Raw genomic sequence first — 23,202 nt, forward strand, 5'->3', positions numbered from 1 at the left:
CTTGAACGGGAGATTAAAGTTACATCTGAACTGAGGGGAGGAGAAGCGCTGATCAACGCTGATAGACGTAAGCTGTGTTTCCATAGAGCTGTCAGAAGAATTACTGGCCACTTCTTTAAATGTTGCACAAAAAACCCCCAACAATTTGGCTTGTTTCTAACACCTGGTGGCTTCGTGTCACCAGAAGGTGGCGCTATAGGCGACACAGCTGTGATAAACAGAATAGAAGAAGCTTGAAACCAAACCAATTGCTTGATATTTGCTGAAATCCTCAAAGAAGAAGAGGAGACAGGCTTGATCTACAAGAGAAACATGGAGATAAGTCTGGAAGAGGAACTACAGAGGAACTTTTTCAATCGAGAAAGTTGGATTTCTTCTTTCATGTGAGCTGGTTTTAACCATGTTTCACAGTACCAGGAGACAGAAATAACAGAAGAAACAGCTGATCAGCCATGTGAATTGTGATAAAATGGCCAAAATGACACCAATTTTCAGAGCCTGACAAATTAAAAACAGGGGAAACTTTTTACCAAATCTGAGCTTAAACTTGTGATATTTCTTCAAAGCGACATTATTGTACAGGTCTTGTTTTTAAAAATGGCCAAAAAGAAACCACGTTGCACCAGAATTTATATGAAAACACAGTAAAATGTAAGTGATTTGTCTACAGTATGAAGAAACACCTTTTTTAAAAAAAAAAATTTTTTGCAGTATTAGCAGCACCTGTGGTTACTGGGCAAAATGTTGTAGATGTAAATTTTTGAGTTTTTCAGTTCTGTTAAATAAATAATTAAAGAAATTCTAATTTTCTTTTTCTTGTTTTAATGATTACATGATGGCATTTCATACTGCACTGAATTTTGCCACCTTGGCACAAAAATTCGGAAACCTTTCAGCTGAACTGCAGTCAGTGTTTACCAAGAAGAGCCAGGAGGTGAAAGTGAGTGTGAATGCAGATCAGAGCAAAATGAGACATACTTGATCGATAGAATGAATGCAGAGGAGTTGGAAGATACATTCAGCATGGTGAAACGTCTTCCTACAGCTGATGTGCAGAGCAGCTTGAAAACAAAGTTTGCAAAAGTTGTAAAAACTTCACAACCTCTGCAAATGGTTTTTAGTTCTTCCGTAGATCCACTGTGATGTTTAAGTTGTATTATGTATTACGTGTTGCAGGAGTAAATGAAACTGAGGTATATTATTGGTGAAATTGCACGTTTAACTCAAGTTTTAGTTCTGAATATGTTTTGTAAAAAGGACAGTTCAATACATGTGAACATCTTAATAATGAAAACAAAGAGATAAATTCTCATTATTTATAGATTATTATAATATTTTACTGGTCCGGCCAACTTGAGATCAAACTGCGCTGAACTAAAATGAGTTTGACACCCCTGATCTACAGTATGTAAACCAAACCTTTTTTTCCTAGTGTTGGTTACACCTGTGGGCACATGTTGAGTCCAGGTTTTCTCCAATTTTGCAACACAGATAATCAAAGAAAGGCAACATTTTTTTAATGATGTGCAGCAAAACAGCTTTGTTATTCTGCACAGAAGTCATGTTTTTCATTTCTATTTCAGTTTACTCATGGTTGCTCTGCTTCCATGGAGGTGCAGGACTTTACACTGCAGTGAAAAATGAGCTCACGAAAAACATGACAGGAACTGAAAAAAACAGAAAGCGCTTTGGGGTTCAGAGGGTTAAATGTTCGCTACATCAGAACTTATTAGGAAAAGGAGATTTTGTCTGTTTTAACTCTGGTTTGAAAGACTCAAGAACGACCTCAAATGAACTTTTCTTGCAACATTGAGGAAATTTCTTCAAATTTTGTTGCTTTTGTTATTTTTTTCCAATGAGATGCTAGAAAAATGTGCATAACAGAGACTTTTTGAAATTCTACAATAGCTTCTTCCCCCCTGCCACAGTGAGATTGAAGGGAAACACAAATGTGAACAATATGTGCAACAACCCCGACACATTCCTGGACAGTTGTTCCTTGTAGCATTCACATTTATTCATCATATTTGTTTGTATTTTATCTTTTATTGCTCTTATAGATTGTTTTGCTTTGGAAATCTTTGTACTTCCTGTTTTGATTGGTGTTAATTCTATATTTCATTTTAATTTTTACTCTGCTCCAAAACAACCAAGCACAAGAACTCCTACATGCCTAGACTGCCTGTCTGCACACAAATGACAAATAAAAAAATCTAAGAATACATTACAGACAAGCAGGACAAGACCACAGTGAAGCTTTAACTCTAGCTGGTGTTCAGGAGGAGCTTCAGAAAAACCGTCAGACTCATAATCAACACTTTGGACTGAAGCTTGTGCAGCTGAACAACGTCTCCTCTTGCCACGGCGTCTCCTGTTTGTTCGGAGTTAACTGGTCTGGACAGCAGCCCGGTTCCTCCCATCAGCCCCTGCAACCCCTCTGTCTCCGTCAATTCTGCCCAGATGGCTGCTGATTGTGGGAAAAAGAGGAACGCTGGAGGAGACCGACTCCTGCAGCAGACAGAACCTCAGAGGGGATTTGCAAACACAAATGTCCCCCATGCAAATACGAGCGCATATACAATCTCATGCACATCTCACACACATCTGGACTGGTTAGCTTGCGAGGACACACTGCATTCTAGAGGCCCTGGAGCAGCTAACACAATATTCGTTATTAGTGTTCCACACAGCAAACTGAACAACAGTCAATAAAAGATATTAAAATGCTGCTGCCGCTCAGTCGACCTCCTCATCAGATTAATCAAAGGTCCTGGACTCTAATTTCAAGCCTGAACTCTTCCAAAGAAAACAAAACCTTCACAGCTACACGCTTCACCGGCATCCTTAACCTTCTGGACTTGTGTTTTTTTGTTGTTTTTTTTTTGCTCCTGTCACATTTACCCTCAATATGGGAGCATTTTTCACTGCAGTATAGACTATGGAAACAGAACAACCATGACTAGAAATGCCTTCTGTGCAGAATGACACAGTTAGAATGATTAAAACTAAAAAAAAAAGATAAAGGTGAATCTGTACAGGATTATAGCCATTTACCTTTCGATGTTTGACAAACTCTACATTTTCCTCTCTACTCTGCACATCAACTCGACATGTTTCACCATGCTGAGTGTATCTTCCAACAGCCTGCTCCTCTGTTCACAGGTGTAGAGCCATGCTACACTTACTGTATTGATCCACTGTGTTTAATTGTCCTCTCAGGGTCTCTAATCTAGTCCCATACTTATCTACACTGCCTGCAGTTCAGCCGAACAGTCGCTGAATTTTTTATTTTTCATAGAGCCTTCTGCTATTTTTTCGCTGATCTGAGAGGTTCAGAAAGTGTTTTATTTCAGCTTTATTTCAGAAATGCTTTTCATTTTTTATTTTATTTTTTTGGTTCTTAGTATTTATTCATTACTCTTTTAAACTTATTATGTATGGAAGTGTGTGGTGTTACGACTGTTATGAAACTTCTGTGGCACTAATTTACTGCAAACGATTATTAAAAGACATGTCTATCTGTCTGTCTGTCTGATGTTTATATGAGACATGTAAAATAAAGATATTTTGATAAAATATGATTTTTTAGGCTTAGATGAGGTTAATTTTCCAGACAAAATTGCAGTTCATGCATGTTTAGTTTATTTAGAACTGTTAGAAACCTGAATTATCAAATTAATCATCTAATTTTTTGCATTTTTTTCTACAAGTTTTGTTGTTTTTTTGTTGGATTTTTACATGTAAAGTGCTTTCGATGAAATATCACAATTTTAAGGCTAGATTTGGTAAATTTTCACGTCAGACCTGCAAGTTACAAATGATTCATTCAAAGACATCTAAAAAAATTAAAATCTGATGATTTTTTCTGTTTTTACAGTTTGTGGCTCTAACAAATGACGCAATTTTGGCATTTTTTAAAAAAAAAGATAGCGTGTTTTGAACTCCCTGGTGGATTTAAGTGAAGCTAAAGCCAAAATTAATCCTGAAATCAAGATTGAACACTTCAAACAACACTTTGAAAAAGCAGGGACCTGATAAACAGTCTTGTCCTTGCTTTTTCAAAGTGTCGTTTGAGGTGTTTAATCTTGATTTCAGGATTAATTTTGGCTTTAGCTTCATTTAAATCCACCAGCGAGTTTAAAATATATGCTATCTTTCTTTTAAAAATTGTCAAAATTGCATCATTTATCAGAGCCACAAACCGTACAAACAGAAAAATTAATTAGATTTTCAACTGTTTAGATGCCCTTAAATTAATCATTTGTGATGTATGGTTCTGTCATGAAAATTAACCAAATCTAATCATAAAATTGTGATATTTCATCAAAATTGAAAGACAAAAATCCAATAAAACAAAACAAAAGAAAACTTGTGAACAAAATATTTTTTAAAAATCATTATTAAAAAAATCACCACAATTGCACCATTTATCAGAGCCTGAAATTGTAAAATCAAGACTGAACCCGTCAAACAACACTTTTAAAAAGCACATTTTGTCGAGTCCCTGCTTTTCTTGTCCTGTTTTATGCTGCAGTCTGCTGGGGAGGCAGCATAAAGCAGAAGCAAACTGATTAAAAAAGCTGCTCTGTGGTTGGAATCGGATTGAACACATTGGAGGATGAGGTGGAGAGACGGGCACTGAGCAAGATGGAGGCCATTCTGACAAACATGGATCATCCACTTCACATCTGCCTCAATGAACAACGAAACATCAGTGGACGGCTCCTATCCCTGCGCTGCAAGACCGAAAGATTTAGGAAATCTCTCTTGCCATCAGCAGTCAGGCTATTCAATTCAAAACTAAACAGATAAGAACCCTGACAACTGAATTTCCCTTCGGGGATGAATAAAGTGATTCTGATTCTAAAGTGTCGTTTGACGGGTTCAGTCTTGATTTCAGGAATAACTTTCCAGCAACTTTATAAAAATGCCCTCATCTGCAAAACACATCTCGACTTTGCAGAAACTTTAAAAACGTCCAGACTTTCTCCAAATGTCCTCACTTTTCAAGACTGCTGCCTCCCCCAAAATATCCCCGCTGTCCAGAAATACAAATTGCTCGGTGAGTCTGCAGCTCAAACCGGTCCTGACGGAGGGAAAAAAGCTGCAAAGGTGACTTTAAAGCTGCACTCGGGGGGCCTCAGCGGCTCCACGATCAGGAATGTGTGGAACGACAGGATACGGAGGAGGGGGTGAGGATGGAGAGAGGCCGGGGGGAGGGGGTGAGGAATGTGGATGCCATCCGTGCTCCGGCAGCCTCCCTCACCCCTCAGCCCGGAGGACCAGATAGCGACGGCCAATCAGACGCTGGCTGGGTGACATCAATCAGGAGCTGAAGCCGTTCGGACTCTTTTTGGACAAAAGTTTGTTTGTGGCGTCGCGGTGGGTTCTGCTTGTTTGTGAGACAAACACCTGTTTCCTCGCTGGAGAAGGACAGGAAATCCCTGCCAAATAAAGGAAATCACTTCCTGTCTCAACAGGACCTGAAGTCTGTCACCGGACACGAGTTCTGCTGTAACAATACCACGCTTTGTTTGCTCAGCGAAGACACACAGCTGGAGGCAAACAGTCGCTAAATAAACATGAACAAAGTGTCTGTAGTGAACCACAGCCACTTTCATTTCATTAATAAGGATTTAAATCTCTCATATAAGTTTAGTTAGGTCAGATGATTATTCAGACTTTAAAACCCGCCAACAAATAAATATTAAGATGTTTTTTTGACATCCAAAAGACAAATTCATAGTGTTTGCATCTCCAGGTGCTACAAGTAAAAGTGGTTTTCATAAATTGTTTGATTGTTTAACCCTCTGAGCCCCAAAAGCCAAACAGCGAGTTTAAAAAGCATACTAATCTTTTTAAAAACTGCCAGAGTGAAACCATTAGAAACTGCAAAAAGAGTAAAACTCTGCTGGATTTTCAGCTATCCAACAGTCCTGGAACTAATCCTGTGTGAGGTTCCTTGTTGCTTGTAAAATTAGCCAAATCTAAACTTAAAATCGTGATATTTTATCAAAATCACTTCATAGGAAGCCTTATGAATCAATTCTGACTGACTATTTCCAAAAACTTTGCAAAATTGCACCATTTATCAGAGCCAAAAACTGCAAAAACATGAAAAAAATTCAACAGATTCTCAGGTTTCCACTGATCCTTGAACTAATCACGCATAACATGGAGGTCTGTCTGGAAACTTAACCAACATTAAAATGTTCTGTTTAACATACATGTGCAATATTGTGGTTAAAACTATTGACATAACTGAGAAAGTCTTGTAATGTGTATTATGGCTGCAGCTTTCGCTTATTTTAGTATTTGAGTATTCTATGCATTAATCAAATGATCGGATTCCGTGCTTGGTGTTACAGCACTGAAAGCGAAAGTGAGCGCACAGTGCAACAGACATAACCATCCTGGTGGAACATGGGTGGACATCTATGGTGTATTGTACATATATAGTATAGTACAGGTGTATTATACATAAATAGTACATTACAAGAGTATAGTACATATATAGACATTTATTTAGTTGGTGATGCAGAAATCACATAAAGATGTTTTTATGTTTGGTCCATTTAAACTACTTGCACTGCAGCTGATAGAACACAAATAATAAAACTGATCAGTTCCTTAGTATTTATTACAGAGAATATTCAATCAATAATTTTAGTTTCACTTTGATTTGGTTACAAATTTAAGTGATTTCCTTCATTATGAGTCAGTGTCAGACCTGCATAATCAGGTTTAAATATATGAACTTTGATAGTTTTATTGTGCAGCTGTCAGTGGTCAATAATCTGTTGTATTGATCGATAAAATAAACACATTAATGCACGTTTAACAGTTTTCTGCTAGCATCCATGTCTTACATAATTTACAGTCACAGTTTTTTGCCATCATAAATGCATATGTTCCTCATTGTTCTCCACTAAAACAATCTGCTGGCGATTGGTTCATTTTGTGCAGAAAACCAGTCAAATGATCGTTAAACGTTCCTGTTTGTGTATCGAGATTTTAGCAAAAATCTGAGTTAACAAAGAAAGCTGATAATCCCCTTCATACCTGTTAACTCTGAGTGAAGTTTTAGTTTTTGTCGAGCCAGCTTAAACAAAGAAAGTCTGAATACGTCAAACTGCCTTCATAGTTCAGTCTTTGAGCTGATAAACCGTAAACACTTGCAAAGCTGCGTCTGTTAAAATAAAGGGTGGGCCATAAGTTTCCATGCATAAGAAAATGTATAATGTATACTTTTTTATGTTTCAGATAGCCTAGAAGATGCATTTGATGCTATCTTTGGGGGCACTTGAAGGCCATGGTGTATCAGGTGAAGATACGAGACAAATCATCTCAAGGAACGTATCACCAATGCCGTTACCACCAGAACTTCAACTGTGCTAACGCAAGTTCATCAGCAGCTTACTGTATGGTCCACCCTATAGAAGCACCCCGTCACATTCATAAGTTATTGATTACAGGTCCTGGTCTGTATCGGATGAAGACTGGGTCTGGACTCAAACTGTGGTCCACCAGTTAGTGACCTGGGGTCTAGTATGTAGTGGATTAAACGAAGATGAGAAGTGAACGAAAACCTCCACATTACTTGGCGATCGCTATTTGCCTCCAAGTAATGTGGAGGTTTTCGTTCACTTCTCATCTCTAGTATGTTGTGGGACACTCATTGAGACTATCTGAGCCGGTCAGTGTGGGGAAAAAAGCACGTTGGGGCAGACTTTGACGCGGGGGGGCAATTTGCCCCATACTTTTCGCTAGCTGAGCTGCTAGCTGAGCTGCTAAGTTGCCTGCCTGGCTAAATACTGGAGCTATGTGGAAAATTCATTTCTCCATCACTCACATGTATGAAATGACATATGAAAACAGACCCCAGGTTGAAAAAAACCGAAGTTCCCCTTTAATAAGCAACGAAACCCTCATTCTTTTTTTTACTGACTAACCTCTATTTTCTTTACTTTTAAACCTTCCAGTTTATCATTTTTGACCCAGTGCCACTTTTATTTCCTTCAATGATCCTGATTTAGCGTTTTTGTTGCAAGCCATGAGGTCCATTTCAGGACTTTCTGGCACATCCTAAATGTTTGATGGCGTGCTGTAAAGTATTTATCGCTGAGCCTCGAGAGTCGGATTTTTAAACTAATAATTGCTGATCCTCTCCTCACCATCATGACTGAGACTTCTTCCTCCATGACGCTGCTGTTGCTGCTGGTGGAGGGGGAATTAAACGCTGTGCTGTGTTTTTTTCCAAAATGCCAGCTGGCCTTGTGTGTTCTGGGAATGTGTGTGCTGGTTAAATGCCACAGAGTTTGTTTCACCAGCTCAGCAATCAGCGGCGTGAAGCCCTGAAGCTCCCCCACCTCCTCCTCCCCCAGCTCCTCTTCCCCCAGCTCCTCCTCCCCCAGCTCCTCTTCCCCCACCTCCTCCTCCCCCAGCTCCTCCTCCCCCAGCTCCTCCTCCCCCTCCACCCGCGCATAAATCATCTGCTTGTCAAAACCAGGAGAAAATTCCCGCAGACATATTTTCGGAGATAACATTGATGTGGAAGCGGGCGGTTCAATCAGTCGGTAAACACACACACACACACACACACACATACACAAACACACACATATTCACAGAAAACAGCTAAAATGAAGCCACAGTGTGACCGTCGGTGAAGGTTTTTTGATAAACGACTTGTTTCTTTCTGTTTTCTCCCCCCTTCAGCGACACAACTGACACTCCATCTCTCCACTTCAATCTCCTCTTTATTATTTTTCTATCCCGTCTTCATTTTCCGTCTGACTTCCTCCACCTCTCCCATTTGCAGCCTCTCTACACTCCATCTTAGCCGCACACTTTCATTCCCATTTCGTGTCTCTTCGCTGTCCTGCGAAAACCCTTGAATCCTTTTCTTTCTCTTTTTCTTTTCTGTTCTGACCTCACACGTGAACTTTCCTCGTTCGTCTCAGACCAAAATAACTCCCAAACGTGGCTGAGTCTCTCCAGAGAGAGAACAAATCTGTTGCTCGGTCAATTATTCCAAAACCACACCCAGCCGCTGAAGGAGGAAGTGAAGGGAAGAAGAAAAAATGTTGATCTGTGTACAAAAATGGCTAATCGCTTAAAATGGGCCTCTCCAGTGTTTCACAGTCTCCAGAAATAGGATGTTATCATTATTCCCAGGCTCGATCCGCCACACTGATCTCACTGCAAATAATTCAGCAGGGTCGGCTGCAGGGCCCGGCTTGAAATGAAAACCCCCTTTTAGCGGTGAGACACCACTAAGGTTCCCCCTCTGTGGTCACCAGGCTTCATGGACAGTGCAATAAGATGAGGGTTTTCTCTGCCGAGTCTCTTTTCTCTGATCAACAGGAGGAATTTAAGCTGAAGTTAAAGGACAGAAGCTCACAGTGAGACCAACAGGATGCAAGATTCACTCTGGATTTGTCGCTTTGTGCTGAAAATGTGACTATTTTGATCAAAGAAAGAGGAAAAAATGAACCAAATCGAAGCTTAAGATCATGATATTTCATCAAAATCACTTCATACATAGCGGATTCAGAGAAATCATTGTAATATAAACTAATTTTGATTATTTTCAAAAAAAAATCTGCAAAATTGCACCATTTATCACAGCTGTAAACTGCAAAAACATTCAAAAGATTCAGCAAATTCTCAGCATTCCAATGATCCATGAACTAATCATGTATGACATGGAGTTCTGTCTGGAAAAGTAACCAAATCTAAGCTTAAAAATTGTAAAAATTCATCAAAATCACTTAAATTGTTTAAATATCAGGCAAAATAAACCATTGGCTCCAGATTCGGTGAAAAACAGAATTCAGAGCATTTCAGCGCAACTTGGAGCCGTGATTCATCCAATTGTGACTAAAACTTCAGAGAAATGAAGTGACTTTTTGGCTGAACTGCAGGCAGTGTTTACATAAAGCAGAGAGGAGACAAGAATGGAAGCAGATTAGATGTGCAGATTGGTGTGAAAAAGTTCTTGGACGCAAGACTTTAACCCTTATGTCGCCCTGAACACCACTGAAGTCAAAATCAACTTTATTGTCAATTCTACCACATGTACGGGACGTTTCTCTCAGACCCCAGGAAAAAAAACAGGCAAAGACGGGAAGAAACAGAACAGGCGATTCAGTGCAATAATGCTGTCCGGTGTGCAATTAGATAGACAGAACATCACACTCTGCATTTACACATTAATGAAAACACAAAAGGTCTGTTGGCCTGCAGATTCCACATGTCCAAAACAAAACAAGTGGCAGAAAAACACTAAAAAGGTGCAAAAATCAATGAGTTATAGCTGCAGAAAGGATTAGCAAAAACAGTGCATCCACCCGATGAGGAAACACGACTACTGTCCACAGTTAGTTTGAATATTCAAACCAGCAGCATGAAGCCACATCTAACTGCCATCAAAGCAAAACAAAACTATTTTAAATTCCTTGCCGGGGTTCCAGCGTGTAATAAAGGCTCCAAACGGCAGACAGGAGCCACCGATGCGATAACTTGTCACCCGACAAAAAGACACGATACCAATTACTGCAGATACCAGAGAGGGTTTTACAAACATGATCCGGTCGCTCGACGAGATGTGAGTAAGATTTATCTGAAGCTGCAGGTTGAAACAGAGCTGTGGAATATTTGTTGTGTAACTAACCGTCCATTTTATTCATGAGGAAAGTGTTTCCCCCCAAAGGATCGCACAAGTGAGAACAGAAAGAGGCAGTTTTTAGAGCCGGTTAGAGACGTATAGTCTGTAGAACAACATGAAGAAGAAAAGCACTCAGAGAGCACATCACTCCACCAAAGCTGTTCAGTCGTTGCATCATTTCCAACGGATGAAATCTTGAAAAAATTTGTGGCAGAAATCACAACACCATAGAATGAGGATACTTAATATAGATATACCCACAAACAAAATGACCTTGCACTGAGCACATGCGTGTGTTCTCCATGTGTACATTATGTACGGATACCAAATCATGTGACCTAAATATGTAGCGTGTGAATTGATGGGACTCAGAAACACCTCCCAAATGTAATCAATTATTCCTTGTATCATTCCCGATGGATAAGCACGGTAAGTCCGCAGCGGCCAATTTGTAGTAGGATCACAATCATGTGATCATCAGCAGGCAGATGACGCAGTGTTCACTTGCTGTCCTAAGTACAGTGGTGCCACGCTGCTATCTTGCAATGATATAGAAATCTTTAACAAATCCGTAGATCCAGACTATAAGCTACATCACGGCCAAAATGTACAGCCATGGCCATAAGTTTGGACACAAGTACCATGACGCTTGTGAATCTTAGAAAATACCACAAAATTGCCACTTACAATATAAATACCAGTCATAGCCATCAACCAAAATGGTATTTTCTAAGATTCACAAGCGTCATGGTACTTGTGTCCAAACTTATGGCCATGGCTATAATCACTTGGTCCTTGTGTCATTTCTGACCTTCCCTGAAAAGTTCATCCAAATCCGTTTGTCAGTTTTTGAGTAAGACTAACAGACAGACAGACAGGCAGGCAGACAGATCGTCAGACAAACCACAGGCGATTGTCAAAAAACAGGGGATCCTCGATTTACGACGTCCTCGACCTCCTTTGTCATTACGTTGGAACTGGTTACATGGAACTAGTTGGTGAGTGGAGCAGATGAAGATGTCATCACACTGTGCTAGAAGATGGCTTGTTTACATTCACCGGTTGTACACCACCTTGGATGGTGCTGCATGCTAACTTTTTGCCCTTCATTATGGCTCCCAAGCATAAGTCAGACTCTTCTGATGGCAGTGCTTCCAAGAAAACGAAAGCTATGTCCATGGAAGTGAAACAAGATATCATAAAACACTCAAGTTGTAAAAACTAAAATATATTCTGTTATCTTCTTTCAAATGACTCATACATGCATGAAAGTCAGTGGTATTCATGACTTTTCAGTAGAACTGATCAACATCGTGATGCACGTGACGGCTTTGTTTACGTTTTCGCTGGAGTTCTGACTTAGGGCGAAAACTGACTTATGTCGATCTGTAGGAACTGACCTCTGATGTGAGCCAAGGACCCTCTGTATGGTGAAAACATGGACCAGGCTTCATTTCACACATTAGTAAGTTACTCCATTGTTACATTTACAAAGTTTTGTCTTTATATTGAAATATACTGTACACTTGTAAAGATCATATGAACAATCTAGTTGTCATATTTCCAGAAGACAGATAATAAAGATTCGTGTGTTTTAGTGACTCCATCATAGAAACTCAAGACTGAAATGACAGTTTCTGTTTACAATAAGTGTAATCATGAGAATATACAGGAGGTGAATATGTACACTTGTGTGAGTGAGGTTTGACGTTTCATTAATTTATTCTAGTGTTTTATCCATTATGTATTTATTTACACACGTGGACAAAATTGCTGGTACCCCTCAGTTAAAGAAGGAAAAACCCACAATTCTCACTGAAATCACCTGAAACTCACAAAAGTAACAATAAATAAAAATTTATTGAAAATTAAATAATCAAAAACAGCCATTACTTTTGAATTGTTGATTAACATAATTATTTAAAAAAACAAACTATTGAAACAGGCCTGGACAAAAATGATGGTACCTCTATAAAAGATTGAAAACTATTTGACCAGAGTGACATGATTAACTCAGGTGTGTCATTTAATTGACATCACAGGTGTTTCCAAACTCATAATCAGTCAGTCTGCCTATTTAAAGGGAGACAAGTAGTCACCCTGCTGTTTGGTGAAAAGGTGTGTACCACACTGAACATGGACAACAGAAAGCGAAGGAGAGAATTGTCCCAGGACATCCGAAAAAAAATTATAGACAAACATCTTAAAGGTAAAGGCTATAAGACCATCTCTAAACAGCTTGAAGTTCCTGTGACAACAGTGGCTCATATTATTCAGAAGTTCAAGACCCACGGGACAGTAGCCAACCTCCCTGGACGTGGCCGCAAGAGGAAAATTGATGACAAATTGAAGAGACGGATCGTTGGAATTGTATCCAAAGAGCCCAGAGCAACCTCCAAAGAAATTAAAGGTGAACTCCAAGGCCAAGGTACATCAGTGTCAGATCGCACCATTCGTCGTTGTTTGAGCCAAAGTGGACTTCATGGGAGACGACCAAGGAGGACACCACTGCTGAAAAAAACTCATAAAAAAGCCAGACTGGAATTTGCAAAAATGCATGTTGACAAGCCACAAAGCTTCTGGGAGAATGTCCTTTGGACAGATGAGACCAAACTGGAGCTTTTTGGTAAGGCACATCAACTCTATGTTCATAGACTGAAAAACCAAGCATACGAAGAAAAGAACACTGTCCCTACGGTGAAACATGGAGGAGGCTCAGTAATGTTTTGGGGCTGCTTTGCTGCATCTGGCACAGGGTGTCTTGAAAGTGTGCAAGGTACGATGAAATCTGAAGACTATCAAGGCATTCTGGAGAGAAATGTGCTGCCTAGTGTCAGAAAGCTTGGTCTCAGTCGCAGGTCATGGGTCTTCCAACAGGACAACGATCCAAAACACACAGTCAAAAACACCCAAGAATGGCTGAGAGAAAAGCGTTGGACTATTCTAAAGTGGCCTTCTATGAGCCCAGATCTGAATCCCATTGAACATATGTGGAAGGAGCTGAAACATGGCATTTGGAGAAGACACCCATCAAACCTGAGACAACTGGAGCTGTTTGCTCATGAGGAGTGGGCCAAAATACCTGTTGACAGCTGCAGAACGCTCATTGACAAATACAGAAATCGTTTAATTGCAGTGATTGCCTCAAAAGGTTGTGCTACAAAATATTAAGTTATGGGTACCATCATTTTTGTCCAGCCCTATTTCATTAGTTTGTTTTTTTAAATAATTATGTTAATCAACAATTCAAAAGTGATGGCTGATTTTGATTATTTAATTTTCAATAAATTTTTATTTATTGTTACTTTTGTGAGTTTCAAGTGATTTCAGTGAGAATTGTGGGTTTTTCCTTCTTTAACTGAGGGGTACCAACAATTTTGTCCACGTGTGTATATCAACATAAGAGGAAGACGGACACATTTTCCTGCTGATTTGCCAGAAAAACATGAAAATCAGGTTTGTTTACTCATTTCAGGTTTTCATGAAACGTATTTGCTCTACGCTGCCATTTGTGCCCATAAAAAAGTACATTTGTTGCTGCAGCAGCAATATCTCTGCTGGCAGGAGAACGACGGAGTACGCAGCTCGCAGGCAGGTTTACATTTCTGTCAGAACCTGAACGTGTCTGAACATCACACGGGGGTTACAGCGGGCCGCTCAGTGCGTTCTGCATCTTTAATTTCTGTCTAAAGCCCCAAAGAAAAAGCAGGGAGTGAACAACACGGCCGACCTGCAAAGACTTGCTTAGAATTTCCCAAATTACACGACAGTGGGAACAGAACGAATGAGTTGTGTAATTAAAGAAATGACACCCACAACAGCCCCGAAGTCACGTAGACGATTGTGAAAAACTTCCACACACCTCAAGAATTCAGGTTCTCTGCTTATGCTTAAAGCGCGTGAAATCCCAGCAGCTTCACAAACAGCTCAAGGCAAGAGATGTTGAATTGTCAGGTTGATTAATGTTAAAGCCTCACACTCTGAATAATTCAATAAAAGAGGATAAACTTTTAGTCAAACTTTTAGTAACAGATGTTTTTGAGCTGTGAATATTTTTCATTTGCAGCTGGTTGAGTCCAGTTTTCAGACTCTTTTACCTCCGGTTTTGGTTTCCGACTTCTAAATGCAAAAATTCCACTTTTCTGTCGCCACATCCAGATTTTGTCAAGTTTTCTTTACTTTATGATTTGCAAAACACATAACTCTCATCAAGTGGACACATATAAATAAAATACAAAATAAACACCTTCTTCTTGTCTAATAGCCTTTGAAGTTTTTTCTTCTTACTTACAAATCTGTGCCACAATAATACGTTTCTATCAGCATTTTTGTATCATGACAGAAAGAGCAATATTGTTATTTCCACATCCAGGTGAATCTGGACAATCTGAACTACCATTTGTGTATATTTATATTTTTGCTTGATTTTGACATTTCTACTGATATTTTCTGACGTTTGCACAGTTTCCTTTGCTACTTTGTCATATCGTACAATTACAGATTAAAAATTTTCTTTAATCATCTTTCTCCAGCTATCATAAGTACAATATTCATTCTTCTAATCACAGTCACTACAAACCATCCACAAACCCAAAACAAGTCTCCACCTGACAAGACAAGGCGAGAGTGGTTTAGAATGAGCCTGTTTTTACTTGAGGTGTCGTTACAGTCGAGGCATGATAGTAATGCTTAAAAATAAAACATGCACACATACAATAGCGTTAAAAAGTTTGGGGTCACACAGACAATTTCCATTAAAACTCACACTTTTATTCATGTGCTAGCATAACTGCACAAGTATTTTCTAATCATCAGTTAGCCTTTCAACACCATTAGCTAACACAATGTAGCATTAGAACACAGGAGTGATGGTGACATTTCTAAGTGACTCCAAACTTTGAACAGTAGTGTACAGATACTTCAGGATGTGGGGCATCCTTGGCAATAATTGGCTTGGATCTAAAATAAACTGTTTTTAAAATATGGCTTCCCAAATAAAAAAGTGTTTTCTTGGCTCGGCAAGGGTAGATCGACCCTTTAGAGAAAATATGTCGGGGTAAATTGGGCCGAAGTAAACTTCTAAATTTTAAACCTCATATAATGCTGTAAAAGCAAGACAAATTTAACACCAAATGACCTTTTAAAAGTTGTTTTTAAAGATAAAATGCGCAACTTTAAAGGCCAATTTCCTTCAATAAGGCCAACAGATGACCAATTCTGGAGCAAAATCATGTTTAAAATAAACAAATTTTACTCTCATTTTTACAAAACTAGGCTACTATTCAACATATAGCTGTAGATTTACAGTTATGTAATTTTTTACCAATAATCATATTGGCCACCATTTAAACAAAAGTGTGTCATCCAGGCAGTTTAGAGCTAGCTTCATGCTAACAGTTTAGCTTCACATTGTAGCTTACTAAAACACTAACACATGTGTGAAATAGTTTCAGATGGCTCAACAATTGTTCAGACACAACACTCATAAAACCACACATGAAAAATTTACTCTGAACAGCAGAAAACCGTTTTGTTAACTAAAATGTCCTTTTGTTAACTAAAATGTCCTTCCCTCTTCCTCTGTGTGCTCCTCTGCACTGGGAGAGTAGAATTTCTTCCATTTCATTTCTAGAAAGAACAAACTACTATCCCCTATGTCATAGAATGAATCTCACACCTTTGTCATCATTTTCTTACTTTTTCCAGGTCATATTCTCAGTAATATTCCATCCCAGGACTCAGACTGAGCGTAGCACCTCCAGCTGGGACACTTTAAATCAAATTTATTTCAAAAATTGCTTCTCAACCAAAAAATAATGTTGAAATCAGAAAGAAAATGCCAGAAAGAAAGGCAATATAAGAGATGTGGCTCCAGTGACACCAAAACTACGATATCTAACAAATCTCTTGAACCCTCAAACAGCAGAAAATAAGCCTGATATTTACATCTGTTGAGGCTACAACTAAACATTATTTTCATTGCCTGGTTATTTTCTCAATTATTTAATAAGTTTATAGGTTTATAAAAAGTTAGAAAATGATGGAAACTGCTCATCAGTGTTTCCTAAAGTCCACAAATTCAATTTTACTGCCATAGAAGAGGTAAATAAAAAAAGGAAAATATTCATATTTAGGATGCAATAACCAGAGAATCTAGAGTTAAAATACTTGTTGTGGAATACTAGTGGAAAACTGATTATTGGATGAACGGTTTTTGCCCTGACTGCAGGCTGCATGGAGGAAAATCTGCACAAATACAAATCCGTGTTTCCACATTATGGCTGTTTGCTTTTTGTTTGTATTTCTTCCAAACTTTACTCATCTCTCTTTCACACAACAACTCATAAAATGGTGCATGAATCAGCCATCTCTGCTACTTACAAATCAAATAAACAGCAAGAAAATATCAAAACAGAATGTGCATCGTAGATTTAGGAGCCAAAAAGTCTCAACCAGCCTCAAGAAACCACCTTGAAACCTTAAAACACTTCATACTGCAGCTCATTACTGCAACTATAGACACGTTTTTCAAGTTTAATTGTAAGAATCACTTCAGTGAACCAACATCCCCACTCAGTCTTGTAGAGACAGAGACAAAAATGTGTGTTTCAGAGTGCACCGGTTGACAAAAAAAATCCAAATTCTCGCAGTCAAAGGTTCTATTTTATGCATTTATCAGCTGAGAGACATTTTAATCTGTGATATTTTTCGTGGGTAGAGCAGGAGCCTGTTTAATATTTTAAAGTGTAATAAACCTAAAAGGCTTCCTGGCATTAGTTTCAAATGACACTCCAGAGTTTAGATCACAGACACGGTTCTCCACCTCTGAATAAAACTGCAGTGCTCATATTTGAGAAAGTCTTCATTTAAAAAGTCCAGTTTAATTTTATTATTAACCGGAAAGTTTGTGTTCAGTCAAAGCTGGTGATATCTGAATTTAATTTAACCTACTCGCTGTGAAATTTCCAGAATCTGGAAATGTCTTTGCACCTACTACCTTATAAACCTTGTATTTATTTACCAAACCACACGTCTTTAGATTGAACTGCGCCTTGTGCGTCATTTCTGCTCTACTTTAAGACATCACCTTTTCATACACAAGCTAAATTACTGTTTTAATAGCTCTTAATACACCAAAAATAAGCTATATTTAAAAGAATAATGTTCCCATAAATACACTTGCATGCAGTATTTTTTCCTACTGGATGTTTACGTGGGGCTGCACAGTGGGGTAGTGGTTAGCACTTTCGCCTCCCAGCAAGAAGATCCCTGGTTCGTGTCCCAGCTTTCCTGGGATCTTTCTGCATGGAGTTTGCATGTGTGGGTTTTCTCCACTCCTCCGGCTTCCTCCCACAGTCCAAAAATATGCTGAAGTTAATTGATTATTCTAAATTGCCTGTAGGAGCGAATGCAAGTGTGATTGTTAGTCTCTAAATGTAGCCCTGTGACAGACTGGTGACCTGTCCAGAGTGTCCCGTCTTCACGCTAAGTCATCTGGGATGGACTCCAGCCTCCCTGCGACCCTAGTGAGGATTAGCGGTGTATAGAGAATGGATGGATGGATGTTTACATATTTGCATAATTTTTTTTACTGTACTTTAATGTACTTTGAATTGCTAATCATTGCTCACTTTATTCTCCACATCGTTTATTTTGGTAGATATATATATAATGTTTATATATTATAAACAGAATTTTTAGTTTTTTTTTTACGTTTTGATGCATTTGTAATGTTTACATTTTATTTATTTGCTGTAATATATTTTTATAATTGCAGATACTGTTTGATTTCTTTGATAATTTTGTTGCATAATCATGGAATCAACACTTGTCCCACTGTTTGCTGTTTTTTTTTTTTTTTTAGCAATGTTGCAATAAATTATTAATCAACAATATTATCCAATTTGTTTCCATACTTGTCCCCTATCTGCTCTGTGCAAACACTGCCTGCAGTTCAACCAAATAGCCCTTCTTCTATAGTCAATAAATGAGACATGTAAACTGGAGAGATTCTGAGGAAATATCACATTATTTTAGGTTTAGGTTTTGATCATTTTCCAGGCAAAACTGCATGATAAGTGCAGAGATTGTTGGAAAGTTGAAGATTTGATGATTTTGTTTACGTTTTAATTGTTTTTCAGTCCGAAAAACGGTGCAATTTTGAAGCTTTTTTTGAAAATTATTTTCCGTTTAACGTTCACTTACAGTTCACATCCCATATTGTACTGGTGGAATTTTATTAAAATCTACTCTGCAGTGTTGATATCGATGTTTTTTGTGCAGGTTAAGTCACATCAAAGACTTTAACAGATTTTCCAGCACATTATAAGGTGTAATAAAACCTAATCCTCTGTTTAATGCAGCAGCCAGATGTTTTCACTGCAAGACTGTGACACTAAAATGAAAAGTCCCTGAATTATTCATCACGTTAATCACAGTTGATCTGTGGTGACACTGAGCAGAAATCTCTACGTGTTCTGTTAAAGAATCCACCTGCCGCCGGCTCAGAGGCCTATGATTGGTCCTCTGAGGGGCGTCCGGGTCGAGGAGGATCATGGGAAGGACGAGGCGCCTGCAGGTCCACAACTGGAGCTTCTGTTTAGTTTCTGAACAATGAGGCAGGAAACATCTGCAGCCCCAGATCCAGCAGACGCAACCTGGATCCATTCCATCATCCGCCGACAACAACAACAACTCAAGTCTTCACAAACCGATAGCCAACTGTTAAATATGACAGCGATGAAGCTTCACGTGTTCATTATGTAACCTGGAAGGATCCACAATGAACAAATGAATGAAACAACTCTACATGCAACGTCTTAACCTAACTCAGGATATGACTGTATAAAAACTTATTCAAATAAAGTCATGGAAAAGCTCCTCCAGAAAACTCTAAAACACATTTTTTCCTGCTCACCTTAAAGCTCAGAGCAGCGTATGCATTTTTAATGAGATTTAACTTGTAAATCTGCACTGTTTACTGTCTTCATGGTGTTTTTAAGTATAAACTGTTCCACACACACAAAAGGTCTCCAGACAATTAGAGGAAAAAACATACAACTTTAAATGAACAGTGAGAACTTATTGTTCTGTTGGCAACCAAACTCTTTAAATAAATAAAAGCACTGCCATAGATGAACTAAATGTTCAACAGAGTCTTTTTCTGCAGCCTTATTAGCCTAAATGGACCATAAATCAACATAAACAGTGACTATTTGCATCACATTAAAAGCATTTTAACCTGGTTATTATATACTGAAATGATCAAAACGGACAGGAAGCAGAGCAGCTGCTGATATTCACACGATTTCAAAAAATATGTCAACTCTATTCCTCCCACCACCAAAAGTAAAGAATTATTCATGGAAGATCGTTGAAGAGCTTTTCTCCTTAATAAAGCATCACTAGTTGTCAGACCAATTAGAATTTGGTCAGATGAGAACAAACTGATCAACCAATGGATCATTTGGAAGCTACAACCCAAATAACATCACAGTTATGAACTAGACAAGCAGTCAGAGAGCGCAGTACTCCGCCAAGGCATTGTCAGAAATGCAGCACGTGTTAATTGATTCAGGAATCACAGCACTGTAGAATGTTGTCATTTAATATAGATGTACCCACAAACAACATGACCTTGCACTGAGCACAGGCGTGTGTTATGCATGTGTATGTTATGCATGGATACCGAATCACATGACCTAAGTATGTAGTAGGCAGCGGGAATTGATGGGACTCAGAAACACCCCCACAATTTAATTAATTATTCCTTGTATCATTTCAGATGGAAAACTTCCAATAAGTCTGCAGCGGTTGATTTGTAGTAGGATCACAATCATGTGATCATCAGCGGGCAGATGAGGTAGTCTTCACTTGTTGTCATGGTTACAGTGATGCCATGCCGCTATCTCGCAATGATACAGAAATCTTTAACAAATCCGTGGATCCAGATTATAAGCCACATCACTGCCAAAATGAAATCACTTGGTCCTTGTGTCATTTCTGACCTTCCCTGAAAATTTCACCTAAATCTATTAGTCCGTTTTTGAGTCATGTTGCTAACAGACAGACAGACAGACAAACCAACGGCGATTATCACATAACTCCGCCGTTTTCCATGGCAGAGTAATAACAGCTTGTCGTGTGATGAATCTATGAGTAAACCAACTGAAATGCATTTGATTCTGGCAGAAACATGAGTAGCTTTTCCTAGAAATAATTATCAGCCATACTTACATTACAACTATATAACTCTATCAGTCCTTCAGCTGAATGCTCGATTCTAAAACTAGTCAGATATTTGATCACTTGAAGGTAACAGAGATCACAAGCAGCAGATGTCCGCCTACACAATTACAAACCCCCTTCTTCGATTCCCATGCTGCTGAAGTGCATAACACATAATAATATTGCATATTGCAACCCTAATATCATCATAATGTTGTTGATTTAGTGCTTTTCATCTTATAAAAGCGCCACCGATTAACCAGCCAGTGGCAGTTTGACCAACTAATCGACCAGATAACCTAAAAAATACCTCAGCTTTTAACTCTTAGCTGATTTTACAAAGAGGTTTACAGGTCAAACTGACTTTTAAGAGCATCCTTATTAGACAAGTTTGTCAGACTGTGCACTAAAATCGCCGTTAATCCCACACGCCCATCTCCTTTTGCATCCTGTGACCATGTTATTATCAGCAAAAATGCTTCACATAGGACACATAAATGCATCACTTAAAGAAATAAAGGAGTAACTCTCCATGTAGCAGTTTCCAACAGGTGGTTCGCAAAGAGACACATGACGATAAACCCCAGCTTGAGGTTTCCATGGAGACATTAAGCCAGTTTGTGCCTGCAGGACTAGAACCTGTAATTTAACGTATGTACTGATGTATGTCATTAAACTGTACGAACACAACATGTGCAAGTTGTTAGTAAGCACAAGGAATACTCGCCTTCAGCTGAGCACATAATTGAAAACCCCATTTAAGCCTGCTAGCTTTCATTTTAATTTGTCAGTACTGTTAAAAGGATTCACTAGGATTCTCCCCCTGAATTCCTGCTGCTACACCCCATAATGCTAGAATGTTCAATTAAAGAAGCTCTCTGACACTGCGGCTGAAACAATCCTGAGGTAAAAAGTTCATTAAAACCTAACGGCTTCATCCTCTGAGCTGCAGGAGAAGCAGAGTTTAGTGTCTCACAATTAGAGCTGCAACTGACTATTTTTAATCGCTGAATCTGTTTATAAGCTAATTGTTTAATAGTTTCGAGTTCAAGGAGAGTCCAAGGCAAAGCTCACAAACCCCAAAATAATCAAATTATAGACACCAAACTGAAAAGCAGCAATTACACAATATCTGGCAGCTTTCGCTTGAACGATTCGTCGATAATCAAAAGCAGATTAATTGTTTTTGACAATCAGCTAATCTACTAATTGCTGCGGCTCTAATTAGAAAATGACATTTATTGCACTGAAGAGGAAAATGTGGTCCTTACAGAGGAGAGGCTGAATACAAAATACAAAATACATGAGCTAATTAGCTTCAGCTAATGCTGCTGGAAGTGAAGCCGGAAAAATAATGATTTTCCTCTTCCAGCTTCTCCAATACGATCATTTGTTTTCTTTTTTCTGCTTTAAATCACTGAAAATTCAATATATCTGGATCTGGACCAAACAAAACACAACAAAACTCAAGAATCTGCCCTCTGAACACGTCCTGTCACATTTTTACTCACTGTGGGATCATTTTTCACTGCAACAGAAAGTCCTCAACCTCTATGGAAACAGAACAACCACGACTAGAAGTACAGAGAACTTAATTGTGACTTTTGTGTAATTTAACACAGCTATAATACCACAAGTCATGCAAAATAAGAAGCAAAAATTCAATTTATTTGAATTTTGATTTTACATGAATTGAAGAAACACGGCCATGTGTGTAACCAATACTGAGAGAAAAAGCTGTGCTCAGATATTTAACCGTTTACTTCTTAAAAACTCGACAATCTCAACATTTTCCACACTGGTTTGTGTATCGACTCTAGAAAGATGCTTCACCATGCTGAATGTATTTTCCAACTCACCCCACTGTATACTGATTTTTAGCTTTGCTGCATTAACTTATTGATCAAATATGTCGTATTTTGTGTTAATTTTTTTCCAAGCTTGTCTCCTATCTGTGTGCAGTTCAGCTGAAAAAATTGTGATTTTTGTGTGTTGGTTATGGTTGAGTGAATCATAGCTTTGACTTTTTGTTTTTCCCCATCTTGTGCTATTTTGAGTAATATTTAAATGAGTTGTGTAAGATAAAGAGATTTCAATAAAAAAAAAATCACAATTTTTAGAACTTAGATTTGCTTAATTTTCCAGGTAAAATTACATAATAAGGTCAAAAACGGTGGGAAAGTTACAAATTTGATGATTTTGTTAAGCTTATTAACCCTGCCTGTGAATATTTTTGGCTAATACTTAAATTAGATGTGTAAAATAAAGAGATTTTAATGAAATATTACAATTTTTAGATTTCTTAG

The 23,202-nt window shown here is 38.5% G+C and overlaps 1 protein-coding gene across 2 annotated transcripts in view; it reads right to left on the reverse strand.

The window, feature by feature from the left end:
* The window catches only part of LOC110957081 (SH3 domain-binding protein 4), a 70,948-nt gene that overhangs the window by 7,892 nt on the left and 39,854 nt on the right, over positions 1 to 23,202 (reverse strand). The gene's annotated exons all lie outside the window — the stretch shown is intronic.

This window comes from Acanthochromis polyacanthus, chromosome 14 (genome assembly GCF_021347895.1).
Source record: "Acanthochromis polyacanthus isolate Apoly-LR-REF ecotype Palm Island chromosome 14, KAUST_Apoly_ChrSc, whole genome shotgun sequence".
Lineage (NCBI taxonomy): Eukaryota > Metazoa > Chordata > Actinopteri > Pomacentridae > Acanthochromis > Acanthochromis polyacanthus.